Genomic DNA, 24,774 nt, shown 5'->3' with positions numbered 1-24,774 from the left:
ATGACTGAAGAAGCCAAATTCCACTTTATGAACCAGTATTCTGGGTTTATTTGTGATGCTTGGAAGACTCATATTCCATAACTTTGTCTACTATTATAGTGAAACAATAAATGCATCCATCTTTAATATTAAAATCACCAATATAAACTTAATGTTCAAATAGCATTGTCATTACTGGGCTTTGAGTTCACTCTCTCAAATCCTTTTTCTAGATGTATGATCACCTGGTCAGATGATGATTGCCTGTAATTTGCAAAGGTTCTTGCTTTTTCTTTGTAAATTTAGGCCACCTATTACAAAAAAAAATCTTATAACTACTCGTTTTGGTGGAAAACCTTCATATCTAGAACGTGGAAAAACAGTTAAAATACCCAATGAAGCATTAAAGTTCTGAAGATGTACAGCTAAACAGTTGTATTAATTGAAAAGATACAAATCAAGATAATTTCTTGTACAACTTAAGAGTTCTATCACTAACATTTCCAGATTTTAAGATGAAACCTGTGTTGAATATCTAATTCCATATTTATTCTGAAAACTGTAAAAAGTAACTTTTATCTTTTAAAATAACCTTTTAAGCAATGGAATGGTGTCTGGTCTTCTTGATAAACTGGAAAGAAATTGATTCGTATTTACTCAGTCAATCCATTTAGCAAATGAAACCAAAACCAAAAAGGTCAAGGCAATCTATTGGGACATGTCATGATGGATAGTACAAATCTCAGTCTGTATATTAAAAATTTGTGGTTAGTTTCACAGAATCAGAGAATTGTTATGTGCAGAAAGAAGCCATTCAGGCCATTGTGTCTGCATTGGCGCTCTGAATATTTTCAGCTTGTGCCAATCTCTTGTCTTTTATCTGTAGCCCTTCACATTGTTTCTATTTCAATTTTATTTTCTATTTCTATTTCTTGCTTTTTAATTCTCCAGTTGAACCTGCCTCCATCAGACTTCCAAGCAGTTCTTTCCTAATTAGATTAGATTAGATTTCCTACAGTTTGGAAATGGGCCCTTTGGCCCGACAAGTCCATACCGCCCTTTGAAGCATCCCACCCAGACCCATCCCCTATAACCCACACACCCCTGAACACTACGGCCAATTTAGCATGGCCGATCCACCTAGCCTGCACATCTTTGGACTGTGGGAGGAAACCGGAGTACCCGGAGGAAATCCACGCAGACAGGGGGACAATGTGCAAACTCCACACAGACAGTTGCCCAAGGTTGGAATCGAACCCGGGTCCCTGGTGCTGTGAGGCTGCAGTGCTAACCACTGAGCCACCGTGCTGCCCCTCACAGTGTGAAAAAGATTTTTCTCACCTCATATTTGCTTCTTTAGCAAAACACTTTAAACCTATTCCTTTTGGTTTTCAACTTGTTTATCAGTGGGAACAATTTCTCCCAGCCACTTTGTCTGGGCTCCTCATGATTTTGAAAAATTCCATCAAATCTCTCTGCTTTCTCCTCTCCAAGGAAAACACTCCCACCTTCTCAAATCTTTCCTCATAACTGGTGACTTATCCCTGGAACCATTCACATTGGCCACCTCCATATTATAGAGTCATAGTATCATAGCGTAATACAGCATGGAAGCAGGTCCTTTGACCCAGACTGGCCTGTGCTGGCCCTGGTGCCCACTCAGCAAGTTCCAATTGCCCACATTTGGTCCATAAGCCTCTAAACCCTACCCATCCATACACCTTTTCAGATGTCTTTTTAAATGTTACTATTGTATCTACCTCAACCACTTTCTCTAGCAGTTCATTCCATCTATGCACAAAATGCAGGGGAATTGAATTGTGGAAGATGTAACAGTTCGGATCAGAAATTGGCTTGCTGAAAGAAGACAGAGGGTGGTAGTTGATGGGAAATGTTCATCCTGGAGACAAGTTACTAGTGGTGTACCGCAAGGGTCGGTGTTGGGTCCACTGCTGTTTGTCATTTTTATAAATGACCTGGATGAGGGCGTAGAAGGATGGGTTAGTAAATTTGCAGATGACACTAAGGTCGGTGGAGTTGTGGATAGTGACGAAGGATGCTGTAGGTTGCAGAGAAACATAGATAAGCTGCAGAGCTGGGCTGAGAGGTGGCAAATGGCGTTTAATGCGGACGAGTGTGAGGTGATGCACTTTGGTAGGAGTAACCGGAAGGCAAAGTACTGGGCTAATAGTAAGATTCTTAGTAGTGCAGATAAGCAGAGAGATCTCGGTGTCCATGTACACAGATCCTTGAAAGTTGCCACCCAGGTTGACAAGGTTGTTAAGGAGGCATACAGTGTTTTAGCTTTTATTAATAGAGGGGTCGTGTTCTGGAACCAAGAGGTTATGCTGCAGCTGTACAAAACTCTGGTGCGGCCGCACTTGGAGTACTGCGTACAGTTCTGGTCACCGCATTATAAGAAGGATGTGGAAGCTTTGGAAAGGGTGCAGAGGAGATTTACTAGGATGTTGCCTGGTATGGAGGGAAGGTCTTAGGAGGAAAGGCTGAGGGACTTGAGGCTGTTTTCATTAGAGAGCAGAAGGCTGTGAGGTGACTTAATTGAAACAAATAAAATAATCAGAGGGTTAGATAGGGTGGATAGGGAGAGCCTTTTTCTTCGGATGGTGATGGCGAGCATGACGGGGCATAGCTTTAAATTGAGGGGTGAAAGATATTGGACAGATGTCAGAGGTAGATTCTTTACTCAGAGAGTAGTAAGGGAATGGAACGTTTTGGGTGCAACGGTAGTAGATTCGCCAACTTTAGGTACATTTAAGTCGTCATTGGATAAGCACATGGACGAACATGGAATAGTGTAGGTTAGATGGGCTTCAGATCGGTATGACAGGTTGGCACAACATCGAGGGCCGAAGGGCCTGTACTGTGCTGTAATGTTCTCTGTTCTCTGTTCTATGCTTTGTGCAAAGAAGTTGCCCCTCAGTTCCTTCTTAAATTTTTTCCCCTCTCACTTTAAACCTGTCTCTAGTTTTCAATTCCCCATCCTTGGGAAAGACTATATGCATTCATTCTACGTATGCTCCTCATGACTTTGTACACCTCAACCATGTCACCCCTCAATCTCCTACATTCCAAGGAATAAAATCCTATCCCGTCCAACCTCTCCCTATAACTCAGGCCTATTTGTCCTGGCAACATCCTTGTAAATCTTTGCACACAATTTAACTATGTCTTTCCTAGAACGGTGGCCAAATCTGCACACAATACTCCAAGTGTGGCTTCACCAACAACTTATACGACTATAAGATAACATCCCAACTCCTGTACTCAATGCCTCGACTGATGAAGGCCAGCATGCCTATTGCCTTCTTCACCACCCTGTCCACCTGTGATGCCATTGTCAACAAACTATCTACACGTTCTCCTATGTCCCTCTGTTCCACAACACTCCTCAGGATCTTACCATTTACTGTATAAGTCCTACCTTGACTTTCCAAAGTGCAACATCTGACACTTAGCTGTATTGAATTGCATTTTCCAATCCTCAACTTACTTCCCCATCTGATCAAGATCCCTCTGTAATATTTGATAACCTTCTTCGCTATCAACGATACCTCATAATTTCATCTGCAAACTTACTAATCATACCTTGTACATTCAGATGCAGATCATTTATGTAAATAAAAAATAACAATTATCTCCAATGCATTCAAATCCTTTCTACACTTTGGCATCCATTACTGTTGACTATATTCCAGGTGCGGTCTAACCAGTGTCTGGTGTAACTCCCTGCTCTTGTACTCTATGCCTGTACTTAAGAATCCTAAAATACTGAGGAAGAGTCATGCAACCCTAAATGTTAACATTGATTTCTCTCCACAGATGCTGTTAAACCTGTTGGGCTTTTCCAGAAATTTTTACTTTTGTCTCAAAGTATTGAATGCTTTTTTAATGGCTTTCTCACTGCCAGTCCTGTCATCTTTAATGACATATTTACTCATGTCTCTCCATTCCTACACACCCTTATAATAGTAACCTCTTCTTGATATTATGTCTCCATGGTTTTTGTTCTAAAATACATCTCCTCTCACCTCTTTGCACAGATCCTCAACTACCACCATTTGCCCATTTCTATGATGTGTCAATGTCCTTTTAAAATTCTGCACTGCCTTCATCACAGATTACAGTTCTCCCAAGTATTGTCTCACCCACAAACTCTAAAAATTTCTGTTCTACACCAAGGCCGAGATCCTTTCTATGTATCAGGAAATCCAAGGATCCCAATATTGACCCTGGGGAAATCCACAACATATCCTCCTTCAAACTGACAAATTCCAATTAATCATTTATAATGATTAATCTTGTTGACTATGAGATCTTTGTTTGGGGTTGCTAACCTGTGCCAATCAGGAAGCTCTGGCTGACCAAGATAAACATTGGGTTTTAGAATCTCCTCAGTTTAGGGCGACCGACTCTGAGGTGGCTGACCGTAGCCAGTGTACTGTGCGCAGGTAAGTAAAGGGTGGCTTGTTGACAGGATACCAGCCTCTATACAATTATTTCACCAATATTTTGTTTCCTTTCTCTCAGTCAATTTTACATAGTGTCCCTACAGTATAAACACAGACCATTCAGCCTAACAAGTTTACACTTATCCTCCAAACAGCATCTCACTCAGACCCATCCCCCTACCTTATAACCGTGCATTTCCAAAGGCTAACGCATGACATATTCCTGAATCGTGAACCCTGGACACCAAGATACTTGCTAAACTCATTCAAAAACATTATCAACACATTTTTAAAAAAACTAATAGATCTCCCATGGTATAGCTTGTAGTTATCTAGAGGTTGTAGAGTTTTACAATGGCAAGGCGGGGTGGGGGGGGTGGGGTTGCTGTGCTTACTAATTTCTGACAGAATTAGTTTCTCCTTTTCTCACCGGAGCCAATGTGCTTCCTTCTTTTAACTCTCCACAAAGTCAGTTTTTTAAAAAAAACTCACTGTATCCAAAAGTGATAACATTTTTATTCTCTTTCCCACTTGTCCTCCATTAATTCCATTATTCTCACCTCAACAATTTTCTTTTATTATTGATTGATTTATTGTCACATGTATCTAAGTACAGTGAAAAACTTTGTTTGCAAACAGTACAGGCAGATCATAGTCAGCAAGGACATACAGATCATAGGGTGGAAAAAAGCTTGGACAGAGTGAGGCATACAGTTACATGGTAGGGGACATGTGACAGGTAAGATCAACATTAACTAGGTCAACATTATTTGAAGTTAGAAAGTCCGTTCATGAGTCTTCTTCCTGCTTTACAACCACCCCCCCCCCCCACCAACACACACACTCAGTCTATGGGCACCAACCTTTGTGATCTCCTACTGAGAGAAATCAATAGTTTAGTCATCAAAAGGATTTCAATACATGGACAATCCATTTTATTGTCATTTCGATCTGTGCTTCTCCCAGTTATTTGCATATAGAACATAGAACATTACAGCACAGTACAGGCCCTTCGGCCCTCGATGTTGTGCCGACCTGTCATACTGATCTGAAGCCCATCTAACCTACACTATTCCATGTACGTCCATATGCTTATCCAATGACGACTTAAATGTACCTAAAGTTGGCGAATCTACTACCATTGCAGGCAAAGCATTCCATTCCCTTACTACTGAGTAAAGAAACTACCTCTGACATCTGTCCTATATCTTTCACCCCTCAATTTAAAGCTATGCCCCCTCGTGCTCACTGTCACCATCCTCTTCCTCTTTCTCCCTGGCAGACACAGTTTCCTTATCATCAAGTATTTGTTGTTTTGTCTCCCACCCTTCCTTCTCCCACTCCTGATCGTACCATCATGTGGAAGACTGCTCAGGATCAGCAGAGTTACCCAAATTTTTTTTACAAAGGAGCTGGGCCACAAAACTAGCAAGAAGAAATTGAGAAGGAAAACAGCTCAGAGAAAGACACAATAATTGAATAAGTGCATAATACAGAGGAAAAGTCATTCTGTATCTTGCAGTATTTTAGCTACAGTGGCTCTGGCCACTATGAGTCCACCCTGGTTAGAATCCTCAGTAATACTGTGCCCCTACAGTAATTAATACTTTATCTCTCCTTGGTCTCCTGGAATATTGTCAGAAATCACACAACACCAAGTTCTCATCCAACAGGTTTATTTGAAAACACAAGCTTTCGGAGTCTTATGTTAAAGTACTGTGTTCGCTATCCCCAAAGATAATTACAGCATCTTATAGAACATTTCTCTCTGGTGTTCTTTATGGATTTCTGTCCTTTGAACCTGCATCACGTCCTGCCTGCAACAGCACACAATTCATGTGTTGTGAGTTGTTTTTGACGTACGTCCAGATATGTCAAACTTGACAGGTTTGAGTCTAAGATGCAGTTGATTTCGCTTCGCGCCCCCAGGCGGTATCGGGGCTGTGGAATGTAAGGAGAGTCTCCCTGTGAATGTCTAGGGAAAGGAGCTCTCTCCGGGCTGAAGGCACAGACCAGGTTGCAGGAGCCACCGGCAAAGCTCCAAGCCCCAGCACCACAGGGTTGCCGGGCTCGAGTCACTTGACCGGAAGCAGCTGTTTGTTTTGGCGACTCTGTTGCCATGGTAACGGGGCTTTCGCGGAGGAGGCAAGGGGCCGGAGCCATTTGGTGATTCGCTGCATGTGGGTGAGTGAACTCAAGGGCAAAAAAACCCCCAGCGTTACAAGGAATTCTATTAATCAGACTCAGGGTTAACCTGGCAGCACCTTTCACTTTCCCCCTCCCCTGTACTCCATTGCAGCTTCACCCCATGGGTGCAGACGCTGCCCATCGATGATTTCAATGGTATTTCTTTAGGGTGGATATTCTCTCCTTTCTTCCCTTTGGGCATGTGGCAATGCCATGTTTGTTCCCTCACTGCCAACCCCTTTGACAACTGATATTGGGGCAAAGGAGGCAGAAGGGGGATAAATACTGCTTCATTAAACATACTGACCCTGAACCCACACCACCCACTCAGCATCAATGGAGTGGACCACAACAATGTATGTCCTCAGAACAGAGGAAGGGTTACCGGCACCGAAACGTTAACTCTGTTTTCTCCTTCACAGGTGCTGCCAGACCTGCTGAGCTTTTCCAGCAACTTTGTTTTTGTTCCTGATTTACTACATCCGCAGTTCTTTTGGTTTTTATCAATGGAGTGGATACTGCTCTCCCAATGAAAGCCCAGCGCTAGTCCTTCCCCGCAGCCGAGGGGAGGTGGCCTTGCATTCTCCAACCTAAGTTCTTTAATTGACACAAGTGGCAAGAAAGTGGAAAACAGGAACAAATTGTTAGTGTCTGCAACAACTGCACTGAGGACAGCTGATAACAAACAACATAAACTCCAACCTCCCACAAGTGCACCATCCACACACGAACGTCTCGGATGTAATTAATATGCATTTATCAATGGTGAGAATGTACTGTCATGTGGAGCAACAACGTATGCGATCCTGTAATACTCGCCTTTCTTATTAGTAAATTTAAATTTGCACGACAGCGCCGATTAATTGTAAATGTGATTGTGTCAGCAAAGTTCTGAGTGTGCGTTTTCAGAACACAGTTAGAACTATGATAGATTGTAATTGTAATTGGATCACATTCAAGTGTAAAACTTCAAGCATTGTTTTGGTTTCAAAGAATTGACAAACTTTCTCAGTACAAAACAGCCCTTGACCAATTTTGTTGGGCGAAAGACAACGACGGAGAAAGCCGAGAAATCGCTTGAGTTTTGATGTCTTTTTTTACTTGGAAAAATAACTTCTTATGTAGCTAGAGGATTTAGCAGCAAAAAGGCGTGTGTTCAAGTGTATGAGGGAGAGGGACAAGCAATTACTAGACAGAAAATTAAATAAATTAAATCCATTCACAATTTGAAAAGTCTGGTGTTACCAACATTGGATTGAACATAATGTCAACAATGACGTTCTAGATCCCTTCAAACTCAGGCAGAAAACATGCAAACAACAGATTATCTGAATTTCTTTCAATCATCTGCTAAGATGATGCGGTAGCATGTATATTGTCAGGATTGCACCAAAATGTACCCTCAGAGGGATCTGTGAACTAATGAATTTGTAGAAACTGGTTGTCACCCCCTTTTAGAATTTCAGTGTTACAATTTCTAAAAATGACCAACGGTTATACTTCAAACAAAAAAACAGTTTATTACGCAACTGTTGCTGGCAGTTATTTCAGTAAAATGTGTTAAAATGATTAGTTAAAATCCATATACAAGGATTTAAAGTAAGGAAGGGTGTAACTTTGATTGATGGTGAAAATGAGATCAGTTTGCCCCACTTTTGCCGGTTGGCTTGTTTGAAGATTCTCTTTCCAAAGTAAAGGGGTTGGAGCTTTGTAGTCAGAATCAGCAGCTTTTTTGGCTTCTGTAGTCGAAGAGTTGATAGTTGCTCCCACAGACTGGCCATGCAGACTAAATCCTGGGATTGAGTGAAAGCTCCTTTGTTTCCTTTTTATGGCTCTGAGTTGCCTCGTTCAGCACAGCAGTCCAAAATATCCTCCTGTTGAGAAGCAGATGTTTTTCTTATTGTCTCTGCAGATAACGATTGCTCACAACCACATAGGCCAAAACTGAAAATAACTTATCTTAAAACTATTGAATTATGGTTCCATAATATGTCTTGGGCTTGGGACACAGACACGTACATTTGTTTTTAGTTGAGATAGTTAGCCTTTTAACTGTCTAAGCTATTAACTTGGATGGTTTTAGGTGCAATAGGAAAAACCATTCACACTTCCAATTAAATCATTAAAAGGAGTGTCTGTTGAAAATGGTAATTAAATTTCAAAAAGGTGCATGTGGGGTTTTTTGAGACAAATAATGTGTCGCGATAATCATGGGAGATGTTAATCTACATATCAACTGGACAGTCAGATGGGCAAAGTCAGCCTAGATGAGGAATTCATAGAATGTTTTCAGGCTAGCTTCCTGGAACCACATGTTCTGGAACCAGACAGAAAGCAGACTATCCTGGGCCTGATTTTGTGTAATGAGAAAGGATTAATTATGTACTCTATGGTGAATAATATGATCAAATTGTGCATGCAGTTTGAGAAAAAAGAAAGTGGGTCTGAGACTATATTAAAAAAGAAAGGGACATTATGATAACATGGAAAAGAGAACTGGCTTAAGTGAATTGATATATTAAAGTTAAAAATTAGTTCAATAAATTTGAGGAGCAAGGATTTAAGGGAATATTTCAGAATACATTTCCAGTACATTCCAAAGCAGAAGAGAAAAGTTCAGATGGACAACATAAAGACTGTATCTTTCTATTTTCCTTTCTCTAAATTGTTTTTTTGGAATGGGTATGGGATTACTTTACTTACCAAGGAGTATGGAAGGGATTGCAGTACGTTTCGAAATCAGGTTGCAAAAACTCGTAAGTGATCTTTATCTTGCTGCTTTGCTCAAGATGTAAGGGAGGCTGGTTGCAGATGGGCTGGCACCAGGATATGTGTACAAAATGAGATGCAGTCAGCAACAAGTGGTTGATAACCTTGTTGAGTTGTGACCAGCTGTGGCTGACAAAGGCAATCTGCTTACCATGAATATGTGGTTGGCTCCTAGCAGCTGAACAGTTTGGAGACACGAATGATATTGCCATAAGCCTTCATAGCTTTGGAAAGAGAGATTGTGTGTCTTTATGCAGTTGAGTTATTTGTCAATCAATCATAGCTATTAGCCTGCAGCTAGAATATATTTAGAATAAATAATGATTATTATTAAGTACAGGAACCTGGTTTGTGTTTTCTGTTTACCTTTATCTAAACAGATGTGTAAGTTGGGAAATTCTGTGTGTTTTTCAAAATTATTAACTTTTGTGATGATTTCAGGAATAGATTGGTTTGGTTCTTAGTGTGCTATCCCAGCAAAATGTGACAACAATCCCAACATTTGTGGTTAACAAGAAATGTTAATGATATTATCAAGATAATCAAAAGAAAACAATTGTGGAAAGGAAGGTGCAGGTCAGAAGATTGGATGGAATGTCAGAAGCAGCAAACAATGACCTAAAGACTAACAAAGAAGGAAAAATCAGAGTTCAAAAGAAAGTCAGCCAGAAATACAGAAATAGATTGTTACAATTTCTACACATATTTAAAGAAGAAAAAAATTAATAAAGCAAGCTTTAGTCGTAGTCATAGTGAAGTTGGAGACTTAGTCATGGAAATGAATGCACCAGTCTTCACTCTAGAGCATAAAAATAACAGCCCAGAACAGTGATACATCAGGAAATGAAAGGGATGGAGGAATTCAAGAAAATTATAGCCACCAGAGACATGGTAGAGAGTAAATTATTACAGTTTTAGGCTGACATGCATGCAGGTACTGATGGACTTGATCCTGATGTCTTAAAATAAGTGGCTAGTGAGATATTTTATGTACTTGTTTTAATTTTCCAATATTCCTCAGATTTGGTGTGATCTGATTAGATTGAAAGGCAGTGAATGTAACACTTATTCAAAAAAGGAGGGAGACAGTAAACAGGAAACTGTGCTAGTTAGCTTAAAATCTGTCATAGGGAGATTGTAAGTAGCTATTATTAAAGGGACAATAGCATGACACTTAGACACATACATTCAAAGGAATCAGTCGAGTCAACATAGTTTTGTGAAAGGTAAATCTTGTTTCATCAAACTGTTGGAGTTCTTTGAGGATGTAACACATACTGTGGATAAAGTGAAAACTGATGGATGTGCTGTGCTTAGGTTTCTAGAAGGCATTTGATCGCAAAGGTTACTGCGGAAAATAAAATCTCATGACATAGGCTGTGGCATTTTGGCATGAAAAGAAGAGTGCTTGGCTAACAGGAAGTGGAAAATAGGCATAAATGGGTCTTTTTCAGGTAGCTAAAATGAAATATTTTAAAAACATACATAGAAAACATATGATAACTAATTATAAATATTTTACTACTTTATCTTTTTAACTCATTTTAACCAATTCAGGATTTATCTTATTTGCATAAATATATCAAATAATAACAAAATACTCATTACGTTCCTTGCAAAGAATTTCAGTTTGTCTCTCTTGGGCATTATGGATACATTGAGTTAGCCCAACAAACTTCCAGGTTATTCAACTTAGACAACCTGGAGAGGGATATGTTAGTTTTGGTACAAAAATGTACAGAAATATATACATTTCTTATTAGATACAATGACAAGAAACTTACATTGTATCATAAAGGAAGATAATGTTGCAAAATTAAATTTAAAAAGTTTTTTTAAAAATTACATAATAGAATGAATAAGGTCATTCACTGGACAAACTATATTCTGATTGAGCATCGTATGGTAGAATTTCATTGAATTAGAAGTGAAGTGAGAGAATGACACTTTAATAAAATATAAATATGTTCCAATGACAATTTCAGAAATGGGTTACTGGCATTATGACATAAATTGATGTTTAACTGACCCGCAGATTGGCTGGTTTGAACATTTCCTTGTACTGGATATGACAGTATAATAGAGTCATATATGCACTGGAGGAGACCATTGAGACCATCAAGTTTATACCAGCATTCTGAGCAATCCCATTAATAACATTGCCTACTGTATCCTCATAGCTCTGCAAGTTTATTTCTTGGAAGTAAGTTCCAAATCAGTATCACTTGCTAAGTAAAAATTTCCTTCTTTTATTACCCCTGCATCTCTTGACCACAACCTTAAATCTGTATCCCCCAGTTGTTGTACCATCAGCTAATGAGAACAAATTTTGTGTCCACCTTATCTAAATCTATCATAATTTTGTACACTTTGAACAAACCTTTTGTAATCTCCTTTGCTCCCAGGAGAACAATTTGTGCTACTAGTACTCAAGCTTGTGGTTGTAAGCTCCGCATCCCTGGAACTATTCTGATAAATCAGCCCTGCACCCTCTCAAGTACATTCAGTTTGATTGGCACACGTGGTTGGACTTGAGTGAGATATCAATTGGATTGTTTGACAGTATACCTAAAGGAATGATTTATTTAGAGAAAGTTTAGCTGCATTAATGCAAGATTTTGGATGCTCTTTTTTGCTCGGTGTTCTGTAGAATAGAAGATACTGGCCGCTGGACGAGAAATAAATCCCTAATTAGTTAAAAACAAGTTTAAAGATAAAGTAATTAAATATTAAAATAAATAATAATAAATAAATAAAAATATTCATGTAACTAGCCTAAACAAAGATAAATTGACAGGATTGGATGGAAAACATTTAAGCCACCTGAGGAATGTAGCAAGGATCCTAGAAGTGACATTTCAGATTTGTGATGCTAGGGAATGTTGGCAGAAGTCAATGCAATATCTAATTGTAAACAGACAAAAGCAACTAATTTACGGAAAGAGCCATGTAAAATAAGGGGCAATGTCACTGGATTAATAATCTAGAACCTCCAGTTGACGTGGATTTGAATTCCACCTTGGTAAATGGGGAAAATTTGAATTCAGTAATAAATAAGTAGATAAATAAGTAACTATCTAAAGATGACAATGCAGTTGTTTATAAAAACCGATCTGGTTCACTAAGTCATTTAGAGAAGAAAATCTGCCATCCTGGCCTACATATCACTCTAGACCCACAGCAATGTGATTCACTCTTAACAATTAGGATTAACCAATAAATATTGGCCCACGCCCCATGAATAAATTAAAACAAAAGTCAAGTTGTGATGATTCTGAATTGATGTAAAATTCTGATAAAACCACAGTCAAAATATTGTGTGGATTTTGGCACTTTTTAAAATAGAATCCCTACAGTGTGGAAGCAGGCCCAGATAGCACAGCACAGCTTTGCTAAGATGCTGAGGTGCTATGAACACAAATATGCACAAAGAAAATTTGAAGAAGGACTACTTCAAAAGCACATTTCCTTACAAGGAAACAGATAATGGAGTGAATGAATAGGATTGCTTAATTTATGATGGGATCAGACAAAGTGGATTGAAAATGTTGTGGAGGAGACGTCGACACCTCTCTGATAATTAAAGCTGAACCTCCAGAAAAGTTCAGTTCACCTTGCAATCTGTTAAAGGAAATGTGAAAAGCAGTATAAGCTGTCGCTCACCTCCCAATCTATTTCAAAGAAAAGGTGAAATAAAATGAACTCCTGACAGTCACTCTATACTCAACAAGTAACTATTTATTTATCCAACTCTAACAGTTAACAAATTAACAGAACTACTAACACGCTGAACAATTCCTCCTTAACTATTCCTGAGTAAAACGAGATTCTAATAGTATGCTTTTCCAAAAGATTATATAATATATAATTTATATAAACCAAGTTAATTTAAAAAACACTCTCAAAATTACAGGTAAGATAAATATTCTGGAATGTTAGTTATATTCTCTGCTGTCCTCCACTGATGAATGCCTTCCTCTGTTGAATTCTTGTGTCAGGAATATTAGCTAAAAGTGCCACAGTACCTTAATTTAGATGATGCTTACTCTGAGAGCTTAGAGATTTCTGTGAGACCCAGTGAGTTTCCCTTAGATGGCAGTTCTCTCTCATCCTGATGTTCAAATATCCTCTTCTTTTCTACTCTTGATAACCTATTGATTTCTTAGAACATGATTGGCCCTAGGTTGTCAAAGCCATCAGATTTAAATTTAATTGGTTTTTAGTTTCCATGTACTTCTTTTAAATTAATTGGTTGATATCGAATCTGGTTGCCTTGCTAACAATACAAGACTACCGCTCATGTTTCCATCAGCCTTTTGATACAATGTTTCAATTTCTGAGGCTCTCTGTGCACCTGCACATTTGCTTTAAATTTCCATGCCTAGAATAAACATATCATTTTTTAAAGGGACCAAACACTCTTCCCCCAATCATTTTACAAGCATCAAATCCTAGTGCCCTGCCTTCCAATCCACAAGGACTGTATCAACTTCACAACAAAATCATTTTTTTCATAGGGGCTCAGACATCTAGAATTGGGGATGTCTGTATGTAGTGAGTGACTCAGGAAAATGAGTGAAGGAAACTTTACCTACAAAAGTTGTGATCAGGAAAGATGGAATCGGTGAAAGATTATTTTTAAGGTCATGGCGGGCGGGGGGGGGGAGGGAGGCAGGTAGGGGGAGCGGGAATTCAAGAAAAGATCATGATCATAGACAGGGAGAAGAGACCAGAGTTAGACGAGAAGAGAGATTGTGGCATATGCTGTGGGAGGGCTGGAGGCAAGGTGCCAAGTTAGTGATTAGGATAAAGGGAGACACTGGATGGAGGGAAGCAAGATTGTGGTCAGATGGGAAGAAAGATCAAGGCTAAGGAGAGGAGAAAAATAATGGTCTGGAAGGGCAGATGGTTGCAGGCAGGCAAGGAGGTGAGTTAGTTGTCAAGAGGAAGAGCGAGCCTAGAAGTCGGGGTCTTGGGCGGGGAGAGATATTGGATCACAGCGGAGGTAAACAAGTGAAATTGTGGTTGGTAGGTAGCTAAGATAATATTTGAAAGGAAGAAAAGGTAATGAAGTGAAGATTGTGGTTAGGTTGGCTTGTGAACATGGGGTGACATTGTGACAAGATTTCATGGTTAAAATAGATAGCCTGGAAATGTTGCATCAGAGTTTGCTGGGAAAGATTGCACAGAATCAAAGAAGATTGAAAACACAAGAGGGCTGTGGAGGTAGGAGGGCAGAATAGTCTCGGGAGAGATTATGTTCATGGGAAAAAATTGCCATTGGGAATCAGTAGAAGTAACGTTACAGTAGAATAACAGCATGTTATTCTAGTCATTTAGTTTGTCTCCAGTGCCACCTTATTTTTAATATTTTGTAATTATCTCTCTGCTTCACTTATTTGGATTTTAGTCATCCCTTTGCTGGTTATTCAGTGTTGACACTTTACTCACTGTCTAACACTTTTGGTCACCAGCAGAGATTTATCATTTGACACTTCAGTCAGACCAGTCGTATGATCTCTCTCTGCTTATAAACTATGAGTTTGTGTGCTCTGATCCCTTATTGTACCTGATGAGGGGGTCGTGCTCGTAAATCTGTTGGACTATAACCTGGTGTTATGTGACTTCTGACTAGATTCTCCTGTAAAAGGAGACATCTCTCTACTTCTACCCTGTGCCTGAAGATATCATAGGTTTCAATCAAGGCACCTCTACTGTGTAAACACAATAGATGCAGGGTGAAGATGCAGATGCAGATGAAGGGTCTAGGCCCGAAACGTCAGCTTTTGTGCTCCTGAGATGCTGCTTGGCCTGCTGTGTTCATCCAGCCTCACATTTTATTATCTTAGATGCAGGTATAGCCAGTCTAACTTTTTACTCAGGAGATAATCCTTTCCTTCTGTAACCTTCCCTGTCACTGTCAACCATTTCCCATAATAGTACCTTCCCCTTTGGCCCTGACTGTATTCTTTGATTTACCCAATCTTTCCAAATTTGATTGTTTTGTTTAAAATCCTGTTTAGTTATGTCAATGTCAAGAACAGCTGCAGCACAGTCAGGTGGAGACAGTCCCTTCTGCCCTAGTTCTAGTGCAACTGCCCGAGAAGGCAGAACCCACTTCTCCCACATCATTATTTCAGCCAGGAATTCATCTGTCTAATCTGATTTGGCCCATGCCAGTTTTTAAGTGGTTCAGGTAATACTGTATGGTTTTGCATTTGTGGGTCTACTTCATAATTTGGTGCCTACATCTTCATACTGATTATGTGGAACACCCTCCCTTGTCTTACCTATGTTGTTCTACCTGAATTGATTACATCAACTGTGTCCTCACCTTTCCACTGTATGTTCCTCTCCATCCCCGAGCAGATGTTCCAAACCCTGTCTAGATTCATGATGTTTGGTGCAGAGAACAGTATCAATCCGCCTCATTAGACTTTTACTTTTCTGAAATTCATCCACTGGACGTGAGATTCGTTGGTTGGGTCAAGATTTATAGTTAATCTCTAGTTGCTGTTGAGAAAGTGGTGAGCTCCCTCTTGAATTACCATGGTCCAATTGCTGTACTTGAACCCATGTGTCATTAGGGAGGGAGTTATAGGAATTTGATCCAGTGACCCTGAAAGAAAAATGACATATTTCCAAGCCAGGATGGTAAGCGGCTTGGAAGGGAACTTGCAGCTGATGGCGTTTCTATGTATCTGCTGCCCTTGCCCTTCTAGATGTTAATATTTGTGGATCCATGTCCTGAATAGTGCTAAGCTTCTTGTGTTCAAATTGAACTCATCCAGGCAATTTCATTACACCCCTGATTTGTGTCTTCTAGATGGTGGACAGACTTTGGGTGGTCAGAAGTAAGTTAGTCATTGCACGATTTGTAGCCTCAATCTGCTCATAGCCACAGTTCTTATATGGTTAGTCCAATTCCACTTGTGGTCAGTGGGAACTTTAGAATCTGAATAGTGATGGATTCAACAATAATGATACCATTGAATGGTTGATGATTGGATTCTGTCTTGTTGCAGCTGGCCATTGCCTGGTACTTGTTTAGCACAAATGTTACTTGCTGCCTGTCAGCCCAAAACTGGATATTGTCATAAAGCAGAGGTTGATTCTCCTCTGAGAACTAATGTCAAAAGCCCCAAAGAGGAGCACCTGGCCCCATAATCTGTGAAAGAAGTGTGAAGAGTGGTGCAACCTACTTTTCAGCAACTTCTAGTGGTAAAATTAAATAAATCCCAAGCACTCCCTTTACAATCAACAAATAACAATTTATTTATCTAACTCAAACAGTGAACAAATTAACTAAACAAACCAAATAAATACTTCCTAACTATTAACTATTCCCAAATAAAACAATATTCTAATGGTATGCTATTCCAATAAATATAAATTCCACTCATATAAAATAAAAAAAACACAGAATTTAGTCTCTTGAAATTATAGCCAGGTTACCTGTCTTCTGGAATGTCCTGTGCCTTCTCTGTTGATTCTTCTATCAGAAATGTTAACTAGCTGTGACATTGGTACCTTTGATATTTCGATGGTGCTTTTCCTAAGGCATAGAGGAGCCAGTGTTTCTCCCTTGAGAGCTGAGGGCTTCTACCTCTGATGGATGATAGTTAGCTTTTACAGATGGCAGTTAGCTCACTGCTCTTTGTCCAACTGCCCCCTTCTTTTATACCCTTGATGACTGTATCAATTTCTTACAATAGAATTGGTCTTACATTGTCAAAGCCATCAGGTTTAAATTTAAAAATAATAGGAACCACAGATGCTGGAGAATCTGAGATAACAAGGTGTAGAGCTGGATGAACACAAAGGGCCTAGGCCCAGAATGTCAGCTTTCCTGCTCCCCTGAAACTGCTTAGCCTGGTGTGTGCATCCAGCTCTACACCTTGTTATCTCAGATTTAAATTTAATTCGTTTTTGGTATCTAAATGGCTGATTCAAATTGATTGACTAAATTCAAAACTTGTTGTCTTGGTAACAAAACAAAACTGCAGCTTGGCTTGCTGACTGCATGGCCTTTCAATACAAATGTTTCAATTTGGGTGCTCTGTGTGTACCTACAAATCTTTGAGATGCTGCTCACAAATACCCATCTTATGTCCTTGAGCGTAGGAAAAACACATCACTTTTTAAAGGGACCATTTAATGCCCTCCCCCACTCCCTCTAGCATTTTAAAAATACCAAATTCTAACTTCCTGCCTCCCAATCCACAAACACTCAACCCAGCATTGCAACAATATTGTCTAGGATTTTGTTGCATTTGGATAAGGATTGCTTCCATATTATTCAGTACCTTGCTACCATTACTTTGCTTCATATTCCACCCTTTTGAATAGCTTCCCTTACTATGGTGCCACAGTGAGTTTGCTCATCCATCTTACAGCCCTCACATTCATTCAGAAAGTTGCAAGAATCTTAATCCTGTTGAACTATTGCAAAGGTTGAGGCTTCCACACTCCTGATCTCTGTGTTCCCTCACCACCTCTCTTTCAGTCACACTGTCCTGTCCCTGAACATTGGCTGAATCGGATGACCCCAGTCTAAGAGGTGAGGCTGCCTTTTGATACAATGAATCAAGGTACTTCCTGCCTGCCTAAAGTATTAGTGTATAAGATTCTGCCTCCAGCTCATAAGTTCTGAGCTGGAGACTGCTGAAACTACAAACAGTTGCCACAGATAGAACATAGAACATAGAACATTACAGCACAGTACAGGCCCTTCGGCCCTCGATGTTGTGCTGACCTGTCATACCGATCTCAAGCCCATCTAACCTACACTATTCCATGTACGTCCATATGCTTGTCCAATGACGACTTAAATGTACCTAAAGTTGGCGAATCTATTACCGTTGCAGGCAAAGCGTTCCATTCCCTTACTACTCTCTGAGTAAAGAAACTACCTCTGACATCTGTCCTATAAACTTCACCCCTCAATTTAAAGCTATACCCTCTCGTGCTCGCCGTCACCATCCTAGGAAAAAGCCTCTCCCTATCCACCCTATCTGATTATTAAATGTGTTTGTCCTGAACTAAACTGGCATCTGAGAACTACCATGTACCACATCAGCTGTCCTGCAATTCTTAGCATGTTCTAAGAAACTGCTTAATAATTTTAATTAAGTTTAAATTTAGATATGTTTTTGTATGATTTATTAATTCAAGATCCGTAGCTATCCTAGCTTGAACTTGAGGAACAGAATAGACTGCATTAACTTACCAGAAACTCACCAAGTGACTGGTTTTTTCTCCTGTACCAGAATAAGTTTAGATTTCTGACACTAAAAGTGAATAGGAAAAGTAAAAGCAACAGAACATCTCTTTCCTTGCCACTCCTTAAAGCATTTAGTGTATTAGCTCTGACACTCTATTGTAAATTGTACACAAGAAACTTAAGGAGAGATGAAGACTATGGTTTGAGGGGAGAACTATTATGCTTGCTGCAAGAAGGGGTTTGTGATAGGAAAGTGTGAAAAGTTGTGGTCAGCATGGAATAAAGAGATCATGGTCAACTGTACTCCCTCAAAATTGCATGAGTGTATAGCCAAGTATAACTGGAATTGCGCTGCAAGGGGCCAAAAAGCCACACATATGTACCGTTTCCTTTAAGAAGCTCATATTTTTGGCAGAGTATCATTCTCAACTGGACCGCATAATGTGACTTGTTCATGGAAAACTCAACTTGGAAGGAACATGGATAGTCAGTGGGGTGCATGTTACTGGGAAAATGCAATTAGTGGAATGCCAATCTATTTTTGTCAGAAGGTATCCTTGAAATATTCAAATTTATTACACTTAAATGAATAAAATCATTTTCTATTTGTACAAAAACCCACAGATCAGAGACTGATCAGCACTTCTGTCAGCCAGATACTAGGTTCTTGTGCAGACGTGGGTCACAGAGTTTCATATTCTGCCAATTTAGGATATATTTGGAGTTGGTGGAAAATCTGCATCCAGCAAGCCTGCAGGAGTTGGTGTTAGTGATTAAATGCTTACTGAGAATTTAAGTATTCTTTAATACATTTTGTAGATATAGCTTTAAAGTAACATAGTTGTTAAAATTATAATATTAGAGGAAATGAGGTCTGGAGATACTTCTCTGTATGGTTACAATATAGCACATGTGCTTTCAGCCTATTTTCGAGACATTCAAGCAAAATCCCATCCAAATTATATTTGGAGTACTCTAGAGATGGCATTCATGCAGTTCAAAACAATAAATATTTAACATGATTGAAGAATTTAAATGCAACAAACCATAGCAAGCATTAACAAAATTGCTATATCATTGTACTGCCTTAATGAAGAGTTGAAAAATGTAATCTTTGTGAGACAATACATATTAAACTGCTCTTTTGAGTTCCAGGTGTAACTCTGATATTCAGTAATTCCATACATTTAGCTGTACAAAACTCTGGTGCGGCCACACTTGGAGTAGTGTGTACAGTTCTGGTCACCACATTATAAGAAGGATGTGGAAGCTTTGGAAAGGGTGCAGAAGAGATTTACGAGGATGTTGCCTGCTATGGAGGGAAGGTCTTACGAGGAAAGGCTGAGGGACTTGAGGCTGTTTTCATTAGAGAGCAGAAGGTTGAGAGGTGACTTAATTGAAACATATAAAATAATCAGAGGGTTACATAGGGTGGATAGGGAGAGCCTTTTTCCTCGGATGGTGATGGCGAGCTTTAAATTGAGGGTGAAAGATATAGGAGAGATGTCAGAGGTAGTTTCTTTACTCAGAGAGTAGTAAGGGAATGGGACGCTTTGCCTGCAATGGTAGTAGATTCGCCAACTTTAGGTACGTTTAAGTCGTCACTGGATAAGCATATGGACGTACATGGAATAGTGTAGGTTAGATGGGTTTCAGATCGGTATGACAGGTCGGCACAACATCGAGGGCCGAAGGGCCTGTACTGTGCTGTACTGTTCTATGTTCTAATGTTCTATGTTCTATTCTGTGAATTTTCAGATTTTTAATCAGTTATTAGAGGGCTGGAATGCACTGACCGGGAATAGAGATTATGTTATTAAATTATTGTGACATGAAGGAATACTTGTTATGATATTTTTGGGAAGCATTGAAGGAGACAAGTGTAGGAGGGTGATGGTGATCAGATAGCCTGTAATGCAGGTAGAGTGCGTTAATTCAATATGGTCCATCATGCTTGCAGTAGCTCCCTGAGCATTTTAAATCAGTGTCACCTTTTCCCCTGTAACCTTGCACATTGTGTTTATTTAAAGGTTAATTCAAGATTCTCTTGAATACCTCCAGCACATTTCTGGGTGTTGCATTCCAGATTTTAATTACTTGTGTGATTTTTTTTTCCTCACCATGCCTTAGTATCTTTTGCAAAACAATTGAAATCTACATTCTCTAGTTCTCCATCATTTTATAAGTGGGAATAATTTCTGCCTATCCAGTCTTCCTAGACCCCTCATGAAAACCCTCCACCAAATCTCTTCTCAACCTTCTCCACTCCAAAGATAACAGTCCCAACTGTTTTCTGAAGAAGGGTCCTGACCCGAACCATCGGCTTTCCTACTCCTAAGATGCTGCTTGGCCTGCTGCATTCCTCCAGCTCCACACCTTGTTAAACTGACTCCAGCATCTGCAGTTCTTGCTTTCTCAGTCCCAACTTCTCCAGTGTTTTCTCAGAACTGAAGTGACTCATCCCTGGAACCATTCTCATAAATCTCTTCGGTACCTTCTACATTCAACCCATGCATTCACACTATTCCTATGGTGTGGTGTGCAGAACTGTGTAGAGTACTCCAGGTACGTTCTAATAAGTGAATTATCATCATCAGTCATTATCATCTCCCTGCCCTTGTAACATGAGGAACTCATTTCAATTTTTTTTTCCTCAGTTGGGAGCCAGCCAGATTTGGACCACTGTTAAAGGTAGGATTTTTCCATGGGTTGGCAATGGATCATTGTAGATAAATGTATCATTGTATTTTAGCTTGAGGTTGGGGTGATGCACTTCTGCTCTTCCTGGTCCATACGCAATCTTGGAAATGTACTTGGCTGCCGGATCAGCCAATATTGCCAATGCTCCCAAATCCTTAGGAAACAGAATTCTGACGAATTAAATGCAACAGTCTGTTCAAATCTGAGGTACACAGCCTCGTATTCATGTTAATTACTGATAACCCTCCTGAGGGCAGATTAGATTCCCAAGCCACAACATTTGTCAGTTAAATTTGAAGTGGGCGAAAGTGATGGCAATTTTTATGATTTAACATCACCACTCTCCCTTTCATTCTGGAGGAGTTGCTGTCTGTTGATTTATGAATTCTGCAATAAAGATTGTCGTGCAGCAATAAAATAATATAGTCAGTTGGCACAAACATAAAAGAAGTAGAGTACAAAATGTCATCTATAATTAAACGCTGTTCAAAGTGTGGAATAGAAAATAGGAAATATGGAACATGTAAAATGCCAAATAAGAGAATTCAGTAAACTGACACAGGAAGTAAGAGAATAAAATAGCACTTTGCTGTTATGTATCTTAGAAATGTTACTGTTTATGAAGATTTGAGAGTCATCTCAGCAGCAACAATAGTGTCAGGAAATTATTGATCAGTTTTAAGAAAATAAGCTTTGTAAAGATAGAGGATCAATTTTAAATAGTTAGAAAAAGCAATTGAAGTCTCTCACCTAAAGCTATTTTAATAATGTTCCTATCCCTTTCCATCACTAAAGTAAACATAACCGAATTATGGTCACTCTCTCCAAAGTGCTCACCTACCACTAAATCAAACACCTGGCGTGGTACATTACCAAGTACCAGATCCAGTGTGGCCTCCCATCTTGTCGGCCCTTCGATCTACTGTGTCAGGAAACCCTCCTGCACAGACTGGACAAAAACTGATCCATCCGACATACTAGAGTTCTAGCATTTCCAGTCAATGTTAGGGAAGTTAAAGTCTCCCATAATGACCACCCTGCTCCTTTCACTCCTGCCCAGAATAGTTTTGCCAGTCCTCTCCTCCACATCCCTGGAAATTTGCGGAGGCCTATTAAAAACTCCCAGTAGTGTTACCTCTCCTCTCCTGTTTCTGACCTCAGCCCATACCACCTCAGTAGATGAGTCCACATCAAAAGTTCTTTCAGCCAGCGCTATACTGTCCTTAACTAACAAAGCCGCGCCTCCCCCTCTTTTACCACCTTCCCTGATCTTAATGAAAGATCTAAACCCTGGAACCTGCAACATCCATTCCTGACCCTGATCGAGCCATGTCTCCGAAATGGCCACAACATCGAAGTCTCAGGTACCTGTCCAAGCTGAAAGCTCACCTACCTTATTCCGGATACTCATGGCGTTGAAGTAGACACACTTCAATCCAGTTTGCTGTCTGCCAGCACACTCCTGTTACAGTGAGATCCTGACCATGTCCTCCCTATGCTCATCCTCCTGTGTACTCGAACTACACCTCAGTTTCCCATCCCCCTTCTGAGCTAGTTTAAATCCACCTGAATAGCACTAGTAAATTTCCCACCCAGGATATTAATGCCCCTCTGGTTCAAGTGGAGACTGTCCTGTTTGTAGAGGTCCCACCTTCCCCAGCTATGTCAACTAATTGTGGGGACCCTTTTGACCAATGACCATGGACAGCAATGTAAGACATCGAATGATTGTTGTTCCCTTGCCAGCTTTCATCATTGCACATTGTTTGTGATAGGTTGCAATTGTGAAGATACTATGGCACTAAGAGTTGTATTTTGTCCTTTTTTTATGAAGAGAGGTGTAGAACAGTCTGCTCCAAGCTAATAAAGTAAACAGTTTGTAAACCCTTGGATCAGAGATAGTAGGAACTGCTGATGCTGGAGAATCTGAGAGTACAAGGTGTAGAGCTTAACGAACACAGCAGGCCAAGCTGCATCAGAGGAGCAAGAAAGCTGAAGTTTTGGGTATAGACCCAGCAGAAGGGTCTCGACCCGAAATGTCAGCTTTCCTGCTCTTCTGATGCTGTTGGCCTGCTGTGTTCGTTAAGCTCTACACCTTGTTATCTCGTAAACCCTTGGATGTTTCTTTTTTTAAGTTGGAACAAAAGAAACAGTCTGAATGGGTAAGGTTCAGCTCTCTCAGCACCAAGATTTTTTTAGTTTAGTCTTTAGTAGCTGTTGGGATTGTGAAAGCAGCTACATCTCTCTTTCAGAGGTTTTTCTGAAGAAGTGTCCCAACCCAAAACATCAGCTTTCCTGCTCCTCTGATGCTGCCTGGCCTGCTGTGTTCCTCCAGTTCCACACTGTGTTATCTACATCTCTCTTTCTTTGACTCTCTCCCTATCTGTTACAGCTAAAGGGTGGGGTTCTCTTCCTGCTGCTAGAATTGCATACGAGACCATCCATGGTACTGAATTTGTTTTTGCCCAGGGTGTGCTTATGGGATATTGCTATACTGGAACAGTTAATGAGTAGCTTATTATTTTGTTAAGTATTTTGATAGAGTTACAGCTCAGCCAATTCTGTTGTTTTAATTTGTCTGAATTTTAACCATTGTGTATGAATAAAGTGTATATTGCACCTGGAACAAAACGCCTTGTACTTATCTTTAAAATAAGATAAAATTAGGGTCAAGGCCAACTCCTTGGCATGTCCTTGGGGGTTTTGGTCTGATCCTTAGAAAACTGGGGGCTCTTGTTGGGATCAAAATCGCTAATTCCAGATTGGGTTTAGAATTATTAGACTCAAAGGCAGCGAGCGGTGAGTGTTAGAGATAATAGGAACTGCAGATGCTGAAGAATCTGAGATAACAAGGTGTAGAGCTGGATGAACACAGCAGGCTAAGCAGCATCATAGGAGCAGGAAAACTAACGTTTCGGGCCGAGACCCTTCTTCAGAAATGGGGGTGGGTGAGAAGATTCTGAAGTAAATAGGGAGAGGGGAGAGGCAGATAAATGATAGATAGAGGAGAAGGTAGGTGCAGAGGAAACAGACAGGCCAAAGAGGTGGGGATGGAGCCAGATACTCCTCTGATGCTGCTTGGCCTGTTGTATTCATCCAGCTCTACACCTTGTTATCTCAGATTCTCCAGCATTTGCAGTTCCTACTATTCCCTAAACACGAAGTTGCCTGTGTCTGTAAGGAAAGGGGAAATAATTGTAGCATTAGGTCTATGTTTACAATTACCAGAAATGCAATCAGAATCACTGGAGATACATTGCAAGTGAAGTAGCTTGAATTAAAGGAAGAGAAAGAATAGTCCTGATAGAACAAAAAGAAGGAGAAAAGGAAATGAAACAGTTTAAATTATGATTAAAAGCAGGGAGAAAAGAAAAGGAAAGGATGGCAGTAGCAGAAGAAAGGGAGAAAGGGAAAGTTTTTGAACTTCAGACATTGGAACTGAAAACT

General features: G+C 39.9%; 1 protein-coding gene across 4 annotated transcripts in view; it reads left to right on the top strand.

Moving 5' to 3' along the window:
* Nucleotides 1-24,774, top strand: part of cfap221 (cilia and flagella associated protein 221) — a 247,144-nt gene that overhangs the window by 10,294 nt on the left and 212,076 nt on the right. For 2 of the 4 annotated variants that reach the window (XM_048533708.2, XM_048533705.2), the window contains exon 1: nucleotides 6,532-6,632. The gene's annotated coding sequence lies outside the window, so the exon portion shown is untranslated. Of the gene's footprint in view, nucleotides 1-6,531; nucleotides 6,633-7,057; nucleotides 7,401-21,284; nucleotides 21,319-24,774 lie in introns of those variants that run through there. The other 2 variants (XM_059647391.1, XM_059647392.1) reach the window with 2 other exon arrangements.

The sequence above is a fragment of the Stegostoma tigrinum genome, chromosome 7, assembly GCF_030684315.1.
Source record: "Stegostoma tigrinum isolate sSteTig4 chromosome 7, sSteTig4.hap1, whole genome shotgun sequence".
In the NCBI taxonomy this organism is placed as follows: domain Eukaryota; kingdom Metazoa; phylum Chordata; class Chondrichthyes; order Orectolobiformes; family Stegostomatidae; genus Stegostoma; species Stegostoma tigrinum.
The sequence above is the reverse complement of the archived record's forward strand: the minus strand, read 5'-3'. Positions and strand labels throughout refer to the sequence as shown.